This window comes from Rattus rattus, chromosome 10 (assembly GCF_011064425.1).
Source record: "Rattus rattus isolate New Zealand chromosome 10, Rrattus_CSIRO_v1, whole genome shotgun sequence".
NCBI classification, from domain to species: Eukaryota; Metazoa; Chordata; class Mammalia; order Rodentia; family Muridae; genus Rattus; species Rattus rattus.
The window spans coordinates 68,805,610-68,816,284 of NC_046163.1; positions in this window are offsets into that span (position 1 = coordinate 68,805,610).

The window sequence follows — 10,675 nt, forward strand, 5'->3', positions numbered from 1 at the left end:
AGAGTCTGAGAGGTGAGAAACATGTCCCAGGAGTTGGCACGTAGCATGACTTTTTTCTTTCTTTGCTCTCCCCCCGACCCCCTCCCCGGTCAGCAACGCCTTCCTCCTCGTCCATCGAGCTTTCGCCAGCTAGCGCAGTCTTCCTTTTCCTGCACGTCGCTCAAACATTGGAGAGTTGGACAACAAGGCTTTAATTCGACTTGATCATCTTCTCAAAAGGAAAAATCAGAAGGGAGTTGGTTTTTTTTTTTTTTTTAAAAGAGGAAAAAAAAAAAAAAAAAAAAAAAGAGTGGGGGGGAAGAACAAAAAAAGTTGGGAGAGGCCAGACTCAATGGATATGATCTGAATGCATATTTGTGTTACAACCAATACAACCGGCATCAGAGAGGGACCAAGATCAAATAAACGGAGGAACCTGACAAAGAGAAGAATAGATGGTATTGCAGCCATCTGTTCTGGAGGACACCCAAATCTGTCTGAATCTGTGAGGCCATCCTACCAGCTATTCTAAGACGCCCCATTCCAAGAGTGGCCCAATGCAGAGCCGCACAATCAGTTTCTCTCACCATCACTTTGGCTGCAAGTTTTTTGTGCAATTAAGTAATTTATTCCTTTCTTCAGCCTCCTGATTCTAATGAAGCGGAGCCACAAACAAGCCTCAGTTGTTCCTATTCAAGGAGTCTGATTGCATCTGGCCGTGATTGCTGAAAACCCTGAAGAGGAAGCAGGGAAGGGAAGCATGTTGTTTGGGGGGCAATAGGTGAGGACCTGCCTCTCTTGACCTATAATACATTAGTGTCACTGAACATTTGGCAGCCTCCAGATGATTAGCAATGAAGATGAATCAAGCAAAAAAAAAAAAAAAAAAAAAAAAAGAGGGGGTAGGAATCTGCCTCGTCTGAATCACCAGCACTGCATACATTTGCATGCTGATTAGCTGTTCTTTTGTCTGTGTTCCTAATTATTGTGACACATTATGTCTTCATCATGAGGATTCTGATCTGTCTTGTTCAAAATGCATGTAGAAAAAAGTGCTGTTTATTGATTCAACATGTAACTTTTATTTCTATGTTTGCTTTAATTAAATACATATTTGATTGCCTCTGCCTGCTGTCTTTTTTTTTCCTTTCTATTTTTTTCCCCTCTTATTTATTTCTTCTTGTTGACAAACACACAGGTAACCTTCCTTTATCAGGCTCCGATCAGTGGGTGCACATCGTCTCTCCTGCTCAGCCTCCCCTTCTCCATCTCAGAGGTGCTCGTTTCCTTGAAGGGAAGGGAGAAGGGATCCGTAAGGAAGTCAATGTCCTGTTGACTTCCTGGAGGAGTGTGGAGGGGACTGCCTTCCCCAGGCTAGCCTCCCAAGGCTGTCCAACCTTAACAAGAGCAGGCAAACACTGGTGACTCCAGAGAAGGGGGAACACAGGCAGCAAAAGAGGGTTAAAAATTCCCAGGTCCTGGGAAGACAGGAGGCTCAGTCTTCCCGGTTTATTGCGTCTTCACACTTTATTGCAGATGGGGGTCTGTGAACTAGGGTACCACATGTCTGTGGCTGGGGTCAGGCCTTCTGGTCTTTGCTGGAAATCCAGATAGACAGGGAGGCTGTTTCCTCCAAAGCTGGCCTTACATCTACTCAGCTCCTCTTTCTATAAGGTGGTGGGGGACCTCAGATATCCCCGAACAACATGATCAGAAAATCAGCATCTCTGGGGAATAGGCTAGAGACAAAGAACTCTGAAAGAATGAGCTTGGGGGAGCAAGTACCCCGCTGTCTGCTAGGGCTGTGCCCTTCAAAACATAGGATTCTTCCTTTATAAGGAAGGGGAAAAGGAAGGGGAGAACAGAAAGGTGTTTATTTCCTGTTCCCGGCCACTCCTGATCCTAATGTCCTCCCATCTTCCAGCCTGGAACATGCTACACAGCTGTAAGGAACACAAAGCTCATTGGTGAATCCAATCAGGACCCTTAGAGAGGAGAAGAGTACCACAGAGGAGGAGCGGATGCGAGCGAGCGAGCAAGCGAGCGTAATTGAGAGCCAAGGGCCCATGCATGCCCAGAAAGCGGGCCCAGCCCACCAGAATGCAAATGGCTCCTTGCTGAAGAGGCATAATGCCCGCGCTCTTCCTCTTAATGGGCGATGATTGGCTGGAAATGTAATCAACAGCTCTGCCCCCAACATCTATCCCTACGGGGAGGGATGACAGGATCCATATTCATGAGAACGCTAGCTAGCCGCAATGTGTGCTGGGTGCTGGGGGCAGGGGGGAGCGGGAATGGCCTGGATGAGCTCAAGGCCCTTGGAGAGCAATAATGAGACCCCGAGTGCAGAACACAGGTGCTGACAGAGCCCCTGGCCTACCCAGCCTTTCCCTTCCAAATCAGCACCCTACATGGTCATGCATCCCTAAACCTGGGGCCAAAGAGAACTTGAATGCTGTGAGTCCATTATCTGTGCATGCCTGTGTGGGTGCCCCACCTCCCTGAATCCTCCCGGAAGTGCTTGTACCGGCCCTGTCCTATCCGCATGTGGCTCAGTCAGCAGGAACAGTCACAGAGAAGACGCACCAAAGGCACAGGTGTCACAGAGGGCCTTCGAGATTAATCTTAGAACCACGTGCTGACTGGACCAAGCTGCCTCCTCTTCAAAGCCAGCAGGCCCAACCCCATAGGCTGTCATTAGTTTGCCGACACTGCCAGTCTTACCCCATGCTTGCAGAGGTTGGACATCTAAGATCAAGGATTCTCCTCATTCTAAGATCCTGCCCTCCTTGTAGCTTAGATGCTTAAATGCGCCAGCCGTAAGGAAATAACGGCAGAAGAAATGGAAAGAGTTTCCCTAGTGCCTGCCCATTCTCCCCAACGCTGAAAGCCGGAAATCCTCTGGTTTGTTTGACAAATAAAAATCCACCGCAGGTAAACTTCCTCCACAGGCCCCGCCCCCTTTGCACTGAGTACAGTTCTTCTGTTTGACTTTTCACATTTGGTTGTACTCCAGCTCCTTTCAAACCATATGCATATACACAGACACACAGATACACACACAGACACACAGACATACACACAGACACACAGATACACACACAGACACACAGATACACACACAGACACAGACATACACACAGACACCCAGATACACAGACACACAGACACACAGACACAGACATACACACACACAGACATAACACAGACACACAGATACACAGACACAGACATACACATAGACACACAGATACACACACAGACACAGACATAAACAGACATACACACAGACACACAGATACACACACAGACACAGACATACACACAGACACAGAAATAACACAGACACAGACATACACACAGACACACAGACACACACACACACAGACACACAGATACACACACAGACACACAGACACACAGACACAGACATACACACACACAGACATAACACAGACACACAGATACATAGACACAGACATACACATAGACACACAGATACACACACAGACACAGACATAAACAGACATACACACAGACACACAGATACACACACAGACACAGACATACACACAGACACGCAGATACACACACAGACACAGACATACACACAGACACAGAAATAACACAGACATATACACAGACACACAGATACACACACACACAGACACACAGACACAGACATACACACAGGCACAGACATACACACAAACACACAGATACACAGACACAGACACACACACAGACATAACATAGACACACAGATACACAGACACAGACATACACATAGACACACAGATACACACACAGACACAGACATAAACAGACATACACACAGACACACAGATACACACACAGACACAGACACTATACACACAGACGTACACACAGACACACAGATACACAGACACAGACATATATACACAGACATACACACAGACACACAGATACACAGACACAGACACAGACATACACACAGACACACAGATACACAGACACAGACATACACACAGACACACAGATACACAGACACAGACACTATACACACAGACACACAGATACATACACAGACACTATACACACACGCACACACACGCGCGCGCGCGCACACACACGTATGTATGCATGTGTGTATGCATGTATGTATCGAGTGTGAGATTTTAGACGTTCAGGCAGCCATACTGAACTTGAGTCCCAAGCCCTGGGACTGAGGCTTTTTCATCACAGGTGCAGGTGCAGGTTCCCTCAAATCCAAGACCCCAAAATGCTAAATGAAGGGAAGAAAGTACCATCAGATAAAGTCGACTAAACTACCTGTGGAGAACTCTCAGAGCTAGAGCAATACTCCATATGACATTGCAGGGCGAGGAGAGGACGTCATCGACTCAGACAGACCTGCAGAATGCACAACGCCAAGGGCCCCAGTGTAGACAGTTCACCTGGAGGACTCAGATGTGTCCAGAGTTCTACTGAAATAAGCCCGCTGCCCTGGAAGGGGACTGCCTACTTGAAGAAGCGGTGCACAGCGGGGGAGAGGCCATATGGGAAACTGCTTCCTTTTTCTCAGTGAACCGAAAACTGCCCTTGAGACAAGATGGACAAGACGAAACATCATTTAAAAACAACGATAAAGCCAACGAGTTCTAGGGCTGGAGAGGTAGTTCAGTGGTTAAGAGCACTGACTGCTTTTCCAGAGGTCCTGAGTGCAATTCCCAGCAACCACATGGTGGCTCACAACCATCTGTGATGGGATCCAATGCCCTCTTCTGGTGTGTCTGAAGACAGCAACAGTGTACTCACATAAAATAAATAAATCTTAAAAAACAAAAAACAAAGAAAAACAAACAAACAAACAAAAAAAAAAACCTTTAACACTAACATGTTCTTAGCAGACCCAGAACAAAAGGAGAATCAGGAAGAGAGGCGGTGGGCTGGTAGTTCATGTGGTTCGGTCCCATCTGAGGCAGGTGTCTGTGGTTCCTTGCACAGGAAACAGACCCTCAGTCAGCTGAAGTGATTGTGAACACCTACGTCATAGGACCAGAGAGCACCAGAAGTTTCCGTGGCAAAACAGTCATGTGGTGGAGGTGGCCTTGGAAACTGGGAAGAGTATTTTGGAGAAGGATTCAACTCTAGAAGACGTCAACCTGTTGACAGTGTGATCTTTAGACTCTGACTGCCAGGACTATAAAATAATAAATCTGTGGGCTTTAACCCACCGAGTTAGTACCAAATTGTTGGACCATCACCAATAAGCGAACGTATCTCTGGCCTAAGGGTCTTTCTACAGCCCGTGCCTCCTCTTGGAAGGCTCCATCCCTCAGAAGCTCTCTGCCCCCTTTCCTGCTGCTGCGATAAACTTTGACAAAAAGCAACCCTGGGAAGAAGGAGGTATATTTGACTTACACTTCTATGGCACAGCCTGTCACTGAGGGGAGCCAGGAAAGGAACTCAAGCAGGAACAAGCAGAGACCGTGGAGGAGCGCTGCTCGCCGGTTTGCTCTTGGGCTCCCATCCAGCCGCCTTCCTTCGCAGCCCAAGCCTACTTGCCTAGGAAGGGCACCACACGTCCACAGTGGGTTGAGCCTTCTTACGTCAATTAGCGGTCAAGAAAATGCCCCAGGGACATGCCCACCAGCCAGTCTGCTGGAGGCAATTCTTCAACTGAGCTTCCCTCTTCCCAGGTGTCTCACGTTGACAGCCAGCGGCCACGATCCCTACCGTCTCTGTGTCTTTGGCTCTTCCCTAGAGTGGCTCTATGTAGCATCTGTTTAGAACCGTAATCCAGGGATGAAGAGACGGATCAGTGGTTAAGAGCACTTCCTGCCTGCGGTGGTCTGAATAGGTATGGCCCCATAGACTCATGTGTTTCAATACTTGGCCACATGGAGTGACACTACCAGGAGGTGTGGCCTTGGAGGAGGTGTGGCCTTGTTGGAGGAGGTGTGGCCTTGTTGGAGGAGGTGTGGCCTTGTTGGAGGAGGTGGTGTGGCCTTGTTGGAGGAGGTGTGGCCTTGTTGGAGGAGGTGTGTCACTGAGTCGGCGGGCTTTGAGGTTATATATACCCAGGCTGTGGCCAGTCTTCCAGGCTCCTGGTGCCTTCAGAGCAAGATGTAGAGCCCTCAGCTCCTTCTCCAGCACCATGTCCATGCTTCCCACCATGATGATAATGGACTAAACCTCCGAAACTGTAAACCAGTCCCAATTCAACGTTTGCCTTTATGAGAGCTGCCGTGGTTATGGTGTCTGTTCACAGCAGTAAAACCTTAACTAAGACATCGCTCTTCCAGAGGATCTGAGTTCAGTTCCCGGCACCCATGTCAGTCAGCTGCCTGCGATTCCAGCTCTGGGGATCTGGCACCTATACCTGCTTCTGGCCTCTGAGGGTACCCACACACACAATAACACACACATAGAAAATACATAATAAATCATCTTTACAATAAAATAAAGCTAGATTCCTCTTCTACTGGATCCTGACATGTCCAGTTATTTCTGCCTCCTGTTTCCAGTAAATGCATTCCCCAGTATAGGGCTTGCCTATTTTACCCGAAGCCCAAAACCCACATCTGGTGCGTACAGCGCGCAACAGAGATCGTCCAGTTGGGTGATTACCCGTCTCCAGCTCTCCCCTGCTCCGTGACATTGGTGTTTCTCCTATGCAGGACTCACAGCTGCAGTCCCACAAGTGGAAAGTGACAGGCGGGAGTAGGGACGGAAAGCCTGGCACAGGAAGATGTGCTGACTCAGATGACCACAGAGGTTCTTCACACATCCCTCAAGGGGACTCTCCAAAGGACAAGGTGAGCTGTGCCAATTTCTTACCAAGGTCACAGCTTATTGGGGACAGGAGGAGAGTATTTACCATTGATGCAACTGGTGCATTCCAAGAGTGACAGTGACACTTCAGCCACCACCCTCTGCAAGTACCCGAGGCATCAAAAGCAGTCGTCAGGAGTGTGTGTGTGTGTGTGTGTGTGTGTGTGTGTGTGTGTGTGTGTGTGTGTGTGCATTGTGTGTGTTGCATGTGTGTGTGTGTGTGTGTGCATGTGTGTGCATGTGTGTGTGCATGTGTGTGTGTGACTGTGGGTGCGAGTGCACTGTGTGTCTGTGTGTGTGTGCATGTGTGTGTGCATGTATGCTTCTGTGTGTGTGTATGTGGGTGCGTGTGCATGTGTGTGTGGGTGCGTATGTGCACATGTGCGTGTGTGTATGTATGTATGTGTGTGTGTTTCGGTGGTGTCCATCTTTATAAGCACCTGTGTGTACATTCTTGAGGGAGTCAGTCATCCTCAGTCTTCAGGAGCCATCTCCCTTCTTTTTGAGACAAGCTCTCTTCCCTGGAACCTGAAGCCCAGCTATTAGGCTAAGCTGGCTGGCCAGTGAGTACCAGCCACGCTGCTGGTCCGACCTCCCCAGGGCTGGGGTTACAAGCATAGGATCCCATGCTCAGTGTTTTACATGGGCCCCAGAGATTAAACCTGGGTCTTCATGTTTATACAGCAAGCACTTTACAGACAGAGCTGCCTTCTCCCAGACACCAGATTTTTAACAACCATAGTAACAAACCCACTATCGCCTACTTTCAGATGGACAAAGAGGTCACGAGTTTGGAGATTTGGAAAACTTCTCAAAACTCTTAGACTTCCACTCGGGAGCCCCGCCTCTGGTCCTGCTAGAGTCCCAAGCAGCATGGAGCAGTTGGAGAGAGCCAGGGCAAACGGATTGGCCAGGAGTAACAAAAAGGGGTGTGTCCAACCTCTTGCTCCCGGAAGACTCTTGGAGAGCTGAGACCCAGTAGCATTGGCTCCCTGGGAGAAATGCAATCACTCATCACAGATCTCCTCGGAAGGATGGTTTCTAAGACGTCCTTAGATTGTCTTATGAGTCCCCGAAGTCCCCAAGGGGAAGAAAAAGAGGCCCTTGAAGGCTGTGTGGTGGGCGGGACCTCCTTTGTTTGCAGCCGCATTCTCAGTAGTAGAGGCAGTCAATAAACAAACACATGAGAGGACCCAGTGAGGTGTAAAACAGATTTGCGCAAGGCAGACAACTGCACATTCCGTTTATTTACCTCTTCTAGCAAACCGATACCTGGGGTGACATTTATTAATAAACGGCGTTACCAGGTGCCTGATATGTGGCTCATGGAAATTAATTACCCAGCCCATGGTAAAACCCTAACAAGCCCGCAGCGCTGTAACATTTGTGCTAATTGAAAACGAGATAAGTGCTGTGGGTACGATCTGCATTCAGTGCAGAATATTAATTATCTTTACTTCTCTTCATGATACATACACCTGACTGAATCACTCTCCTCATTTACCCAGTAATCGAGTCCTAAGTGGATTCCCTTGGGTCCACGGGTTGTGGGCAAGATGGAGACCTCCGCTCTTTCTGGTCCCTGCACCAAGTTAGCCCAGGCTCCCAGTTCCTCACAGCATCCCTAGGAAAGCAGAAACAGGACACTGTCCTGTCACTGAGCTCCCAGCCTCCAGCAAAAGCCTTCCTTTCCCGCCATGCCAATAATTCTAGAAGCTCAGAGAGCATTACGTTAGGGGGGACATATGAGACCATTATGTATCTCAACCCAGGCAATGACTCCAGAGTTCACGGAGTATGATGCCATGCCCCTGCCCGCCCTGCCCCCCCGCCCCCCCCTGCCCTGCCCCGCCCCACCCCGCCCTGCCCTGCCCCGCCCCGCACTGCCCTGCCCTGCACTGCCCCCCCGCACTGCCTGGCACTGCCCCACACTCACTCAATGGGAAGGTGACTGAAGGAGGAGCTGGTCTCCGATTTAAATCTCCGGGATTCACAACAGATTCATGCCTGAAGAGAGAGGGCTCCGCTGACACCTCCATATGAGATACAGACCAAGGCCACGTGGAAGGAAAGGCCTAGATTCAAGATGGAAGGAGGGAGACACACGGAAGTCACTGTGAGCTAGAGTTCCCCAGTGTGAGTGCCAGGTACCTACAACACATCCATCATTCCTTCAGCTTCCTGGCAGCGTATTCTCCATCCCCTGCACCAAGCGGCAAAGACAGTCAGGGAGAAGTGGCGCTAGTAAGAACAGCCAGGGCAGTGACTGTGAGTTCAGTTCGCTGTCGCTGTTGGGCTGCAGCTGAGGGGCCTCGCTCACAGCCTGCACGTTAACTCTCTCTCAGCTGACTTCCTTGCTCATTCCATCTCGAGATCCTCTGTCTTGGCTTCTGTCACTGTGATGAAGGCCATGACCAAATGCAGCTTGGGGAGAAAAGGTTATTCTTCCACACCATAGTCCATCACTGAAGGAAGTCAGGGCAGGAACTCAAACAGGGCAGGAACCTGGAGGCAGGAGCTGATGCAGAGGCCATGGAGGGTGCTGCTGACTGCCTTGCTCATCATGGCTTGTTTGGCCTGCTCTCTTATAGAACCCAGGCCCGCCATCCCAGGGATGGCACTACCCGCATCAAATCACTAATTTAAAAAACAATGTAAATGCCCTACAGGCTTGCCTCAGCCTGATCTGACTCCGGCATTTTCTCAACTGAGGGTCCCTCCTCTCTGATGACTCTAACTAGTGTCAAGCTGACAAAACCAGCCAGCACACCCTCTTTCCCCAGGTCACACAGCCTCTCCAAGACCACAACACGCCCATGCTTGCTTCTAATCTGACATTGGTCCCAACCTATAGTCAGCTCACTTGGCTGTTAACCTCAGAAGCAGCATGGCTTCTCCCTAGTCAGCAGTAAGCCCAAGATGCAGAGCCTTGCCTCTCCTTTTTGCCCAGCCGTGCTCCTGGGACAGAGTCCCAGATTCAGTATTTATAAAAAGTTTACAGAGTTTGTGACCCCTGGGAAAAGGCCGTAGACTCAATCCAGTTGTAATTAAAGGATCCATTGATCAGCTGCTAGCATGGATACAGACAGCCCTTAAGCCCAATCCCAGGCGTGGGGTGAAGGAGGGGGATAGGGATAAAAGGGAAAACACAAGAAGACCTTCAGCATCTATTCAAGCAACCCACGACCGGTCTGTTCTGACAAGTTAGGCAGTTGAGGCAACTCAAAACAGTGTTTGGGTATCTGCACAAGCAAGCTAACAGAAAAAAGGGCGGTCAGTCTCATAACAGTAGATAGATGGTCAGGGCTGTATGCTTTTGGATGGTGAGGTGGCCACTGAGTCAGGGTTATTGGGAATTTATCTTCCAGGGACTGAAGTCAGACTGATACCTAGTGTAAAATGGGATTTCTGTAGCCATCACCGAATGAGTGCAAATTCACCATAATCCTTCAAAGGAGCAAAACCTCAAAACCCGAGTTATAACTCAATCCAAGCAGGGCACGATTATGTTCACAAATGAATAAACTGGGGGGAGAGGGCGCCCAGTTCCACCCATCATGCTAAAAAAAAAAAAATCAGGAATCCCTTGAGGCAAGTATAGGCCTGCCTTCCACAGCCCCGGGAAGAGGAAAGGTTAGTTCCTACAGGATGAACAGACGGGGCTGAGGTAAGCAGACCTGTGATTCTGAGAGGAATTTCTCCTAAGCACAAAGACACCTTTGCTTGTTGAACTGCAGGATTTCCATAAGGAAGTGGCTCCTAGCCAGTGGGTACCCAGTGGGAATCAGAAAGAACTCCTTTCCCAAGCTTGTGCAGCCCCCATGGCACAGATAGAGGGTGGGCCTCCAGCTTCAATAAGACCCTAAGACAAGGGCCC